Source organism: Uranotaenia lowii, chromosome 3 (genome assembly GCF_029784155.1).
Source record: "Uranotaenia lowii strain MFRU-FL chromosome 3, ASM2978415v1, whole genome shotgun sequence".
In the NCBI taxonomy this organism is placed as follows: domain Eukaryota; kingdom Metazoa; phylum Arthropoda; class Insecta; order Diptera; family Culicidae; genus Uranotaenia; species Uranotaenia lowii.
Window position 1 is genome coordinate 70,685,740 of NC_073693.1, and position 14,644 is coordinate 70,700,383.

General features: G+C 43.8%; 1 long non-coding RNA gene across 1 annotated transcript; it reads left to right on the plus strand.

Moving 5' to 3' along the window:
* Nucleotides 1-3,606: 3,606 nt before the first annotated feature.
* On the plus strand, nt 3,607-4,655 carry LOC129758076 (uncharacterized). The gene is made up of 3 exons (XR_008739882.1): nt 3,607-3,975; nt 4,033-4,141; nt 4,307-4,655. It is a non-coding gene; the product is annotated as an uncharacterized LOC129758076 (long non-coding RNA).
* The last annotated feature ends 9,989 nt before the right edge of the window (nt 4,656-14,644 follow it).

Sequence of the window (14,644 nt, forward strand, 5' to 3'; positions counted from 1 at the left end):
ATTCTACCTGAAATCGAAGAATCAGTTGTTAGAAGCGTTCAAGGATTTTAAGGCCATGGTCGAGACGCAGACGGGTAAGAAAATAAAGCGTCTCAGAAGCGACAATGGTACGGAATACGTAAACAAAATGTTCGACAATTTTCTTCGTGTCAACGGAGTAGTTCATGAAACTACTGTCCCCTACAATCCGGAACAGAATGGTTTGGCAGAGCGGATGAACCGCACCATCGTGGAACGAGCTCGGGCATTGTTGTTTGATGCTAACCTAAATAAGCGGTTCTGGGCTGAGGCAGTGGGCACAGCAGTGTATTTAATAAATCGTTCGCCAACCAAAGGTCTTGAAGTTACTCCAGTAGAAAGGTTTACTGGGAAGCGTCCTGATTTGAGCCATCTTCAAGTTTTTGGAGCGCAAGCAATGGCTCATTTTCCACAAACCAAAAGGCGTAAGTGGGATAAGAAATCGGAGGCTTGTTTGTTTGTTGGCTACGCAGCTCATTCAAAAGGGTTTCGATTATATAATCCGAAAACCAGGGAGATTTTCATCAGCAGAAGTGTTGTGTTCCTCAATGAAGTCAACCACAAACAAACAGAAGAAGAACCTATTTCCGGAGGCGTGGAAATGATTGAAATAATCAGCGAGGTTCAACCGATGGTTTCGCAAGAAGCGGAAGAGAGGCGGAAGGAGGTGGTGCAGGTGTCGAATGATGATCCATCTACTGTGTCAGAACCAAATCCAGACGACACAGATTGCAGCGATGGATACGAATCAAGCGTGGAAGAACTCAATTCAACACTGGTCGATTCGAGGAGTCATCATATTGCGCTCCCTCCGCAATCTTCTGAACGTTCACCAAATGCGGGTATGACGCGGCGCAGCGCGAGGGAGCGCCGGATACCAGGCAAGTATTCTGACTTTGTGACGTACAGTATCGTTCCTCAGAAACTTGCATCCCCACAGGTTGGTTCGAGATGTCCGGGTCCAGTCAACGCGCTCCCGTCACGCACACAAGAAGAATTGGTTGATGTAAAACTTGATTCAGGCCCTTGTGACTGGGAGCGCCCAGTCAGAGGCAAGTGTTCCTCTATTAACGTTTCGAGCAACGAAGTTCCGCATTTGTCCATTCCACAGCATGCTCAAGAACCACAAACGTACCAGCAGGCGATTGAAAGTGACGATCGTGAACGCTGGATGGCAGCCATGCGCGACGAGCATCAGGCGCTGATGGAAAACGAGACTTGGTCGCTAGAGAAACTTCCGGCCGGGCGCAAGGCGTTACGAAACAAGTGGATCTACAAACTGAAGGTCAAATCCGATGGGTCGATTGAGCGTTTCAAGGCACGATTGGTGATTAAAGGTTGTTCCCAAGTCGAAGGTGTGGACTATACCGAAACGTACTCGCCAGTTGTACGCTACGCAACGGTTCGGTATTTGATGGCCAAAGCAGCGGAGATGGATCTTGAAATCTATCAGCTTGACGCGGTGACGGCTTTCCTTCAAGGCGACCTGAAAGAGGAAGAAATATTTATGCGACAGCCAGAAGGGTTCGACGATGGTACCGGTAGGGTTTGCAAATTGAAGAAAGCCCTATACGGTCTGAAACAGGCTAGCCGAGTATGGAATCTCAAGCTCGATTCCGAATTACGGCGGATGGGATTGCGGCGTTCGAAGTACGATTCTTGCGTGTACTTTAAGAACGATGGTCCGAAGCTGGTAATCGTCACAATCTATGTGGACGATTTCCTTATATTCACAAACGATGATGGTATGGCCAAGGCGGTGAAACGAGAACTGACGAGCCGATTCAAGATGAAAGACATGGGTCGAGTTCATCAGGTTTTAGGAATGCGGATTACCCGAGGAAAAGGAACTGTAGCGATTGATCAAGAGCGTTACATCGACACACTCCTAGAGCGGTTCAAGATGTCCGGAAGCAATCCTGTTTCAACTCCCTTGGATGTAAATCAGAAATTGACTCAAGACATGTGTCCCAAAACGGCGGCTGAGCGGGAACGTATGAAGTCCATACCGTTTCGAGAGTTGGCAGGAAGCCTTCAATTTCTGGCTCAAGGTACGAGGCCGGACATTTGCCATGCAGTCAGCGTAGTCAGTAGTTTCTGTGCTGATTTCGGGGAAGCACATTGGATAGCAGCCAAACGGATACTGCGGTATTTAAAAGGTACCAAGAAATTCAAGCTGGTGTTCTCGAAGGAATGTGCTTGGCCATTTGAGGCCTACACTGATGCTTATTGGGGCAACAATCCAGATACGAGGCGATCTACGAGCGGCTATGTGTTTCTGATGGCAGGCGGGGCAATAGCGTGGAGTTCACGGAAGCAGCCTACTGTTGCTCTGTCGACGACCGAAGCTGAATACATGGCTTTATCAGCGACCACACAGGAGGCGATTTGGTGGAAAGGATTCCTAGCAGAGCTGATGAGTGTTGCGGGACCAATAGCTGTAAACTGCGACAACAAATCTGCTATTAGTCTTGCTGAGAAGGAGATGGGTTACTCGCCCCGCAGTAAGCACATCGACATTAGACACCACTTCGTCCGCGAACAAGTTGAGCTTAAATCAATCAAGCTTAACTATGTACCAACAGATCAACAAGCAGCAGACATCCTCACTAAGGCAGTTCCTGGAACAAAATTCTGTGAAGCAAGAACAGTTCTGGGGATTAAATAATAATGACTTAAGAGGGGATGTTAGATATTTAAGTAAGCCATGATTTATGGTTCTAATAAAATGTTACTAGTTGCTAAGAGTTCCCACTGAGCAGTCGCCTTTTACTTTGCTCTAAAAAGTACATACTCCGACCGAGCCCGTGGCAGAGAAAAAACCAGCAACAAGAAATTTCGGATGGTAATCGGCAAACGAACACACACACTCAGAGGAAATCTTATTATAAATTTCATAAGATACATCTTATGAACCACTTTTTTGCGTCCAAACTAATTTTTCATAATAGTCTTATGAAATTCTTTCAATTTTCATACGATGTTCTTATGAAAAATAGAAGAAACGGCATTGTGAAAAAATGATGAACACATTCATTCATAGCATCAGTTTTTTTTCATCATCTAACAGTACGAAGCAATCGCCAGTTCATAGTTATTATAGTTTTCCTTCAATGTTAAATGTTATTGTTATCTCCGGAATGGTAAGTTCGATTTGATGTTTTTGGTGTGAACGTTGAATATATTTGTAAACTAAAATACATTATTTGTTTACTTTTCAGCAAGCTGATCGGCAAAAAACGAAAGGTTGATGATTAAGATTCAGCAAAAAAAAAACTTTGATGGAGCCGTCTGTTGATGCGCTGCTGATGGTGACCATGAAGGATTTAATTTTAAACAAATTTGGCAAACAATAAAGTGAATGTTTTCAGCTTGAAATATCGTGATTTTTTCTTATTAGAAAGTGATTTACTGTTTCCATAAGAATCTCTTATGAAAAGCAACAACCTCTCATTGAAGTAGGCGTTCATCTTCAGAATTCATTCGCGTCATAAGACAATCTTATGAATTTGATTAATTTTTCTTATGGCGCCACTTCATAAGAGAACACGCAGCGAAAAGTAGTACCATTGAGATAAAAAAAATACATCTTCGATTCAAAAACCACGTGTACATTGAAACAAAATCCATTTCCCTTGATTCAAGTAAATTTTATATTGAACCGAAATTTTTTTCCATTAAACCAATGTTCCAAATTTTTGGATCAAAGTATTTAATTTGAGTTTAAAGAATTTTTTTTTTGACTCAGAATCAATGTGAAAATTCATTGATTTAGATGAATTTTCTTTTGAATCAAAGTATTTTTTCGTCAAACAGTCGACATCTTCAGTAGCTTCTTTTTGGTGAACGGGACGGCAAGAAGGTTTGCCGCGCAACAGCCAGACAGCACCGGAAACACAAGATCCGGCGTAGGAAAGTCTTGGCAGCTTTAAGAGGGCAGACGATAGTGACTCCTAGGTAAGTCTTTCAAAATCAATTTAATTTCAAATAAACAAACCTAACAAACTTTTTCAGGGCAACCATTCATCCAACTAATTCCTTCCGATCCGGTCCAAGGAGAAATCTGGCGCCGAAACCCTTCATGAGTTGTTCGAAAGGAACTGTCGCCAACAAACATCGTTCAGTAAGTACTTTCCATGCAATTTTAATTTTTAATTGTTAGCATTATTTAGCTTAATATCGTTTTTTGTGAGCTTCATAACAAGAGAAGCATTTTTGTCATAACTTCGTATTATGTGCGCTATGTAAAAATTTAATGTGTACATTTTGTTCTTCTCTTTATTTACAGATGTACCGGTTCAAAACTTAAATCATAGGGAAAATCGATAATGTGAATGTGATAATGTAATCTAAATAAATAAAATGTTGTAAACCATAATTGATTTCTTTTTTTTCCAATTGGAAGAAAATTAATATGTAGTACTAGAATTATTAAAACAAAAAGTAGAATTGAAGAACAAATGCTTTTAAATTGAAACCCAAATACCGTTGGAACAAACGAAAAGTTCATAAAATTAAACGAAAAGACTTTTGAATCAAAAGCATTTTGTTTTTCGAATCAAAGAAAAAGTTTTGATTCAAAGGAAAGCATTTCTTCGAAACAAAAGAAAATGTTTTTGAATCGAAGGAATTTTTATTTGTCCCAAAATCAAAGGAAAAAATCCTTTGTTTTTGCGGCACTTTCCTTTGAAACTAATTTCTATTTTTCTGCGTGAATCTTATGGCATACATAATAGTATTTTTCTGAGTGCACAAATAGAATCTAAGTGAAACTTCATGTTTCTTTGAAGAGATCTAATTCAAACTTAATACTAAGGCGTTCACCTTTCAAGGACATGATGGTTAACATCTTACGAATGTTAAAACCACTAGACCACAGAAAGAGTATTATATATGCCGTGACCGAGATTCGATCTCATGACCTCTGGCTTAGAAGAATTGAACGCTATCCTCTAGGCCACGGTCGGCGGCAAAGACTAGCACGACGAAAAGAGACCAGCGATTGAAAACTTGGAACAATGAACTACCGATCTCTAACTTTCATGGGCAGTACCCACGTGCTTTCCAACGAATTGAGGAACCGCAAATTCGACATCGTAGCGCTGCAGGAGGTATGCTGGAAGATCTCCACGGTACGTGCGTTCCAAGATGGCCATACCATCTACCACAGCGGCGGCCCACGAATGTGATATCAAGATCGTCATCAGGGATTTCAACGCTGAGGTTGCCCAGCAGGAGTAATTCAACCCGACAATTGAACAATTCCACATAGATACACCTGAAGATCACCGTACGAAACCCAATCACAGATTTACCACGTTTTAAACAAGGGGCTGAAAAATAAGAAAATTTCCGAATCGACACTTTAGTACCACACTCACGTTTTGGTACCAAAATGCCATTGAAATCAAAGGGGAACTGACGTTTTGGTTCCAAAAAGTCGATAGGGAACGTTTGTATGTGACTTGACAGTTGCTTCAGTCTCTTGGTTTTGATAGACAGCTGGCACTTCTTGGATATCATCGATGTCAGAATATCCTGTCGAATCAGACCATTATCTGGTGATGGTGAAGATGCGCCCAAAACTCTCCGTAGTGAACAACGTACGAAACCGACGCCCACCTCGGTAAAATATCACACGACTGTAGCAGCCTGAGGTCGCAGCAGACTACGCGCAATCGCTCGAAGCAGCTCTGTCGGCAGAGGGCGATCTTGACGAAGCCCTCCTCTGTTGATATTTGTCTAATCGAAGCAATCGATGGGACAAATAACAACATACACATAATTAATAAACAGTTAGATATGTACATAGGGATAGTTTACTATACATGATGACAAAAAAGTCCGGTCACACAGAAAAATCTCAATATTTCAAAGAATAAGAAGAAAATCAGAATCTAACTTTCATAGCGTTATTCAGTAACTCATCAAGATACTTCACAGACGATATCTCGGAATTACACCACCTTTATCTGATCGAACCAGCTTCAGACGTCTCGAAAGGTCGTCGCAAGCGGCGCGCACGTCCGGTCTCGTATAATCTTTTTCAACCTTGGAGTTCTCACAGACCTTGATCGTCCAGATCGTGTCTTGTTCTCGGTGCCTCTGGTCTCTAGTATCGATTTATGGTCTGGTACACGAATTTCCGGTTGATTACGAGCGGTTTTAGGTGTTTGAATATGTTGAATATGTGTCCGGGTTTGTACCCTCTCACATATTCAGCGATATCAGCTGCTCTCAACTTTGCCACTCACAACTTAATGTACACAAACTGCACAGAAACGAGCAAAGCCCTTTCATTTGACATATAGATGGTACCAGAGACATGCAACGTATAGGCTACAGGCGACCTCGAAAAAAAAGTGTGACAGAACTTTTTTGTCACCCTGTAAATAGGATGTTAAGATAGAAAATAAAGTATCGCTATAGTTCTACCACCAACCAGAACAAGTCACTCCTTTCCAATGCCCCAAGTGCTGCACAATGTAATGGTTATGGGCCCAGTACTAGTGAAAAGGAGGAGAAACGGAATCAGGTATCAGAAAAGGGGTAGGAGGCAGAAACCAGAACCACTGGAAGATCGTCGGTGCAGAGCCATTGGGTGTTCGTTGTGCCGGGGCCATTGGAAAGTCGGCGGGCCGGGAATCGTGGAAGATTGTCGGACCAGGAGCCAACTGGAAGGTCGTCGGATCGGGAACCCAGGTGGATGTTTTTTTTTATTAGTTGATCACCCAGGTGGTAAATCCTTTTTACGGATTGCATTCCAAGGCACGGCGAGCCACCGCGTCCCCCCAGTTTGCTACTCTGGGTCCATGGGTGCAATTGGACGACTCATGATACTATGTACCCCTACGCCATAAAATCCACCTGGGGCCTCTGGCCATAATTCCCATCCGGACCTGCAACGAAGGCTGTACCCAGGGATGGGAGACCATATTCGCGCAATGCGCTCCACGACAACTACTCGTTTTATTCGTACTACACCAGCAATCTCAACCACTCTTTGTCACGATTCACGACTTACGGGTTGGCAGTCCGTTCACCGCTACTCGTGACTCGAGTCCCACATGCGGCCTCTTGTCGCAATTCGTGACGTCATGACCCGCCTCTCCTCACGACTCGAGACCCTCTCACACTCATCCTCTTGACACGATTCGAGGCGACTCTACCCACCTCTCCTCGTGTCTCGAGAGCCCTCGATCATCACGTCTCTTGACCCAATTCGAGACGAGAACAACTCGCCTCTCCTCGGGTCCGGAGATAACCACACATCCTTTTTCTCCATCTCGACTCTTCGAGACTCATCCTGAGGCCCATCCACTGGGCGCCACATGTTACGGCACAAGGCCCCCCTGCCCGTCGTGAGTCGGTCATATCCGCGAATCAGGGCTAGGACCACCCGACGCGCGAATTCGACCAACACCCGCTCGAACATTTGGTCGTCCCGCATATCGGGGTCGCGACTACCCGATACACGTTACGACCCCTCCCTCTTGCAACTGAGCACTGGTACCAAGGTGCCCAGTCGCACCACGTTTTTGTCCCACTCGGTACGCAGCCCGTCGGTAGCTGACTGTACCAAGTGTGACGTGTAGTTCTCTTGGCCGTACATCTACAGGTGACGAGTCTGTAGACACGTTTCCACTCTGAACCACGGGGAGGTGAAACTACGTCGCAGATCGACCCAGGTTGATGTGGACAAGCCAGGAAACACGGAAGGTCGTCGGACAGGCGCTCTGGAAAGTCGTTGGAAAGCGTACCAGAATCCATTGGAAGGTCGGCGTGCCAGGAGCCAGCGGAATTCATCGTGCCACTGGTGAGGCGTCGGCCCACAATAAGAACGTCGAGCCGAAACCAACAAAGTCGTCGGACCGGTACCATGGAAGGTCGCTGAGCAGAGACAACGAAGCAGTCGTCGGGTCAGATTCACTGTTAGGTCTTCGTACCGAAAGCCATGGAAGGTTGGCGGGCCGGTTTCATGGAACGTCGTCAAGTCAGGAACCAGGTGGTGGTCGTCGGAACAGGAGTCACTGGTGGACTTGCGAGTTGGATACCATGGAAGGTCGTCAAGCCGGTGCCATGGAAGGTCGTCGGACCGGAAAGCCGTTGTACTTGAACCACGGGAGGCGCATGCCTCAGGAAAGGCGTAGAGGCGAAGGAGAGCCGCAGCAAGGGAGTCGAGACCAGCCAGATGGAGGTCGTCGAATCAGGGATCATGAAAGGGCGTCGGACCAGGAGCCAATTGGAAGGTCGTCGTACCTAGTGGCCAGTTGAAGGTCTTCGAGTCAGAAATCATGGAAGATCGACGGGCTGTAACCACAGGTAGATCGTCGTGCCGGAAGCCAGAAGTATGGTCATCAAGCTGCAACAGGGGTGATAACGTCGTACAATGAATGCGACGAATGAGGTCTGGTGCGTGCGCATAAAAGGAGCAGCCCCATGTTCAGGAGAAGCCGCCGAAGGCAGTAAGGAGACTGCGAATGTGTATATTGAAGAGAAGTGTTTAGATTCGTCTAATCGAAGCAATCGATGGGACAAATAACAACATACACATAATTAATAAACAGTTTGATATGTAACCATAGGGATGGTTTTACTATAAATAGGATGTTGAGATAGAAATTAAAGTATTCCTAGTTCTACCACCAACCAGAACAAGTCTCTCCTTTCCACTATCCTAAGCGCTGCACAACATCCTTGAGGACTGTTGGGATACCCTCAAGACAGCCATCAACAGTACTGCGGAGAACGTCATCGAGCATGTGGAACGAACAGAACGACTGGTTCAACGAGGTTCGAGCAGCTGCATCGTGAAACTAGGCCTTCGACTAGCTCAGGACTCCAGCCAATCTCAGGGTCGGCTCGTCGTAGCTAGGAAATACTTACCAACCTGTTCGATGTCGTTACCTCCCACCCAGTTATAACCCGTATTTAAATTCTTTCGGTGCACGCAATAAAAGTGAAATGAAAATTTTAAGGGCAATAAAATCAACGTGTATTGAAAGCTAATTCGAACTTCAGTTATCAAGGACCAAAATTCAGATTTTATTTATAGAAAAAACTCTTTTAACTCACTGCTTGCTCGATGTGCTGGTGCGGGTACCCGTCGATGCTGCCGGACACCTCGATGCTGGAACTCGCTGCCGTGGTACCACGTGGATTCCGTCAGCCGGATTGGCCGGTATTTTCCCGTAGTAGCGGACGCCCTGGTGCGTCGCGCAGGTTCTGCCTCAGGCCTCAAAGTGGTGATAGATGCGGCCTCGGAATACTACCGGCGGCTGTAGGATGGCTTGTCGAGAGAACTACAGTTCTCTGTTCTTTTCTGCACCGTGTGTTGTTGTACGGCCAGAGAAAGTCGTTTGCCGTATGGTAACGAACAGCGTATCCGGGAAGCCGTATGTTGACGGACGGCCGTGTCCTGCGCCGTATGTTTACGGACGGCGGTTCGACCCTCTTGGGACGCACTTAGCACTTTTTATCACGGTGCTGATCTGTGAGGATTTTTCACTCGCGTTACTAAACTGCCAAGATCTTCGATATAGGTGAAGCTTGGCTAACGGAAGTAAGTTGGCGGTTTATACGATACGCGCACAACTGTCGAACGACACTTTTCGGAATCGCGTACCCAAGGTATAAGAGGCCGGCCCATTGGTGCGTCGGTCTTTTATCACCTCCTCCGGTACGACCAATCGGTGATGTCGACGCTCCTGATTGGGCCACGTCATCTTCTTAGTGGTTCCGCATGTGGCGCGGATTCCTTATGGCGTGGATGGTGTCTCGGCTAGATGAGGTTACAGCAGTTGAGCTAACCTAATCTGCTACACTGAAAAACAACTGCTATCTTTCTATTTTCGAAACAAGGTTTACTAAAGGCCCATTTTAAATTAATTCGTTAATTAAATTTTATATAAGAAAAACTTTTAAGCGTGAATATTTACATTTACTTACATTTTATGTTTATCAGGGCAAAACTGCCACCGAAATTCATAAAATGCAGGTTGTAACCGAGTAGGAGGTTACAATATTCACCTCTCCGGGAGAAAAAGGGGCATAAATTATTATGAACCCTTTTTCTGTTCATCAGTGATTACACAAGAACTCAAAAATAATTCGTTTGTTTCCAAAGCCATAGATATCTGGAATTGTGAAACGTAGTTTTTCATCTATCCTGATTTTAAAGTTTGAAGCTCATGATGTGGCTACATCTTTGCCCTCTTTTATTTACTTTTCAAATACGCTCATTACATTTCATTGGTGTAATTATTGGATTTTATTCTTTCTGTGTTTTTTTTTCTTTTTGGTTGCTCTAGAACAAACAAGAGTTAGGCAAGACTTCAGTTATTCGGGGTCATATATGTTCATCGTCATTTCTGACTCCATATCTATTTGGAGGGTCAAAACAAAGTTTGATACCTTTACTGACCATCAGCGGCACTGGGCCTCCGGTCTCCAGCGAACACGTCGGTCAAGTCAACTTCATTTGTCTAGAGCTAGGATACTAATGAGTGAATATGAACTAGCAGCGAATTTAAAAGAGGAAAAACAGTTATAACCAGGATAGGCCTGATGTGGAAGGCGGATTGTTTACTCCCTCTCTAATAATTACTCGAATTACCCTTAAATCTACAAAGTTATCCTTATCCTATCCTACGACTATTTGTTTTTCCTAATCTATCAATATTTACAAAAGAGGTTGCAGTATCAAATAAATTTTGCAACAAAATTCTTAGATTTTAATTTTGGAAAATATGAAAAAGTAACGAACTATGTACAGCTTAAAATAAGTAAGTGAAAAAATTATAAAATCTAAATAAAATAAAAAAATAAACAAAATGTAATAATAATATTAAAGCTTCAAATTCAATCCAGCTTTTAATAAACTATAATAATGGAAATGAGACTATTTACAAAGATATGTACAAAAGTATTTCAATCCAATTTAGTTTTCTAAGCTCAACCTGGTTTGAGGTGAGCTGCTGGCCACACCCCTAAGGACTTTCCCTGAGGGTCTTCAATTTCGTACGAAGAGGATCCGACTTTGGAAAGAATTTTCGCGGGAAGATACATTGCTCCGTATTTAGCATTGTAATTCTGAGCTGCATTTGACTGTCTCATATTCCGATAATAGACCGCTTGTCCTACCTGAAACGCATTTGCGTGTACGCGATGACGAAGGTTATATTGATTTTTCCGAACTTCATGTGCTGCTTTAAGATTTTTCTGTACTAATTCAAAGATACGATCAAATATTTCCTTTTGTTCATTGGAGCGACTTTCCTGGGTTTGTTCAGATTCTTCTGATCCTACCTTGTGATCTGATCCTGTAACGAACATTTCGTGACCGTGCGTGATGAAAAAAGGAGTGAATTTAGTAACTGTGTGAACGGAGGTATTAATGATGGTTTCTATCTCTGATAATTTGGTGTCCCAGAGTTTCTGGTCATCTTTGACATAAGTCCTAATAGCCGCATTCACCGTGCGGTTCACTCGCTCGACAGGGTTTGCCTGCGAGTGGTACTTGGCATTTAACCAGTGACGTATTTTGAAGCGATCTAATAACGATTTGAATTCTTTAGATAAAAAGCATGAGCCATTATCTGTGATGATAACCTCGGGAGTAGAATTGCGGAAGAACCATTGGTTTCGAATAATCTCGCAAAGTGAGCTACTGTCAGTTCTACGCATGGGGCTTAACATAATCCACTTGCTAAAAAGATCCAACACCACCAGTATGTATTGGTAACCCTTTTTACTACGGGGGAGGGGTCCTATAAAATCGATTGCTATAATCTGCCACGGATGCGTAGTGATCCTTTGCTCACCCATCAGCGGGACTACCGGTACACATGCTGCCTTAACCTCTTTACAAGTGGTGCAGCGACTGACATAGTCTTTGACTTCGATTGCTAATCGTGGCCAGAAATAACGTTGTTTGATGCGTTCCGTGGTTTTATCTACGCCTAAGTGCATCGCTTCGTCATGATTCTGACGAATAATTTGCTCACGATCATCAGGGGAGGGAACAAGTTTCCACTCGAATCGGTGGTCGAAGGGTAAGTTAGGGGTAGATACAAATTTGAGTAGCTGACCGTTTTCTATGCGAAAGTCCACATAGTCGTCAGGTGACTCTGAAACCTTCTGCAACATTTCCGTGTACCATTGAGAGTTCTTTCGAGTGGACACTACTGCGACGCTTCTCGACAGAGCGTCGGCCACAACGTTCTCCTTTCCCTTTCGATGGCGTATGGTAACGTCGTATTGTTGTAGCGTCAAACACCAACGACTACAACGCGACGCAGTTTTCCACTTAGTGGTCATTATGTGTGAAAGGGCTGACGAGTCAGTTATTAAGGTGAAATGACTTCCCTCGACATAGCATCTAAATGCTTCTATTGCAAGAAGAGCAGCTAACGTTTCTTTCTCGCACGCGTGGTAGTTACGTTGAGGCGTAGTCAATTTATGGGAAAAGTAAGCCACGACGCGTTCTGTACCGTCGTGCTCTTGGGTGAGTATCCCTGCAACAGCGACGTCGCTGGCGTCGGTCTGTATACAAAATTCTCGAGAGAAGTCAGGGCAGGATTGGGGCGGAAATGAGTTTCTCTTTGATTGAGCTGAAAGCTTCTTCTGCGCTTTCGTTCCACGCTAGTGTTTTACTTTTTGTTTTTAGCAAATCTGTGTGGGATGAAGTAATACCACTAAAATCGTCAATAAAACGACGATAATAATTACACATGCCAAGAAAACGGCGCAATTTTGTAAGTGTGGTCGGTCGTTCATATTCTACGATCGCTCTAACCTTTTCGGGGTTGGGACGCAGACCATGAGTCGACAATAGATAACCAAGAAAAGGCAATTCTTGCACTCCGAACTTGGATTTTTGAATGTTGATGGCTAAATTTGCTGCTGATAATCTACGCGCTACTTCCTTGAGTAGCCTCACGTGCTCGTCGAATGTCTCACTTACGATGACTATATCATCTAAGTAGACGAACACGTGAGCTTCTAACTCGCCGTGTCCTAGAATGGTGTCCATAAGATACGATAAAACCATGGGTGAATTTACTAAACCGTAAATAAGGCGTGTAAATCTAAACATACCAAGACCCTGAACGCAAAACGCGGTATATCGTCGAGACTCGGGGTGAAGTGGTATTTGGAGGAAAGCTTCTGAGAGGTCGATGGTACTCAGAAATTGCGCTCGCGGCAATTGCCCTAATATTCGACCGGGATGCGGTAACGGATACGCGTCGCGAACTATTCGCTCGTTCAATTTTCGCGCGTCGAGACATAGGCGGACCTTACCGCTCGGCTTGATGACGGGGACAATATTTAGAGACCAATCTGAGTGACATCTCTCAATTATTCCGATTTGAAGTAACCGATTAACTTCGTCGTGCACTTTTTGCTGAACTTTCGGCGATAGGGGGTACGGATATTGACGGATCGCGGGTTTATCCTTCCAAATTTCCTGAATCTCGATTTTATGCTCGAGTAAGTGTGTATGCGTAATTTCGTCCGGGACTGCAATTTTAAAAGAAGATTTGACCGATTCTAATTCATTTAATTCGGTTTCCGATAATGTACACGGCATTTCATTCAACGACGCGGAGTTGGATTCGATAGCAGCGCATTGATTCACGGTTGGGATAATATTGAACTTTTTCCAAAAGTCCATTCCTAAAATACAATCTAAAGATAAATCTTCCACAACGAGCGTGGCTAAAATTTTCATTTTCCCGTCGAACGAATACGGTATATAAATTTTTCCTAAAATAGTTAATGGGGTTCCACCGGCGGTCTTTAATTGAATGGGAGTACTCAAAGATTGGAGTTTAGGGTGATTCAATTTCTCGTAGATTTTCCGATTGATCAGGGACAAATTACTCCCTGAATCAAGTAAACCTTTGACCGAAAGGTCATAGAGTTTCACGTAACCGTAGGGACGATTATCTTCGGGTTCGGATAACGAGATTTCTGAAACGTTTTCATTTATATACATTTGATCGCGAGTGGGTTCCCAAAATTCGAATGGGGTGGTTAATATTTCGGATGAATTTACGCGCGCGTCGACGATCTGCGGTTTTAAATCGTCTGCAACCCGTTTTTTCGACAGAAGGGACAGTTTTGTGTGTCGAATCCTTTAAATCCGCAAACACGACAAATTAAACCGCGACTCGATCGACATTCTTCTAGAGAATGATTTTTGCTTCGACAATAAAGACATTCATCGGAATCTGGAGGTTTGTGTGCGGAAATAAGGTCGGCAAAGGATCGTGGTTTCTTAGAAGAACCTTCGCGCGGGTTTTCCGAACCAGGGACGGTCTTGGATTGTTTTAGATTACCGGAAGTTTCCGTTTTAGGCTTAAAAGGATTAATTCGATTTGAGTTGTTATTTACAGACCTATTCACAAAATTGCTGTCCTTTTGTTGCCGGGGATTCTGATTATTGTTACTAGGAATAATAATTTTGGGGTTCGATGTGGGTGGACTTTCCGAAATCGCATTGGTGAATTTTTCGGAACCAAACATTTTATTGTAAAGAGAGAAATTTGAAGCATCCATTTTTCTACCTGCTTCGACTAAATCTTCAATTGTATCGATAACTTGCCATAAAATTTGCTTTTTG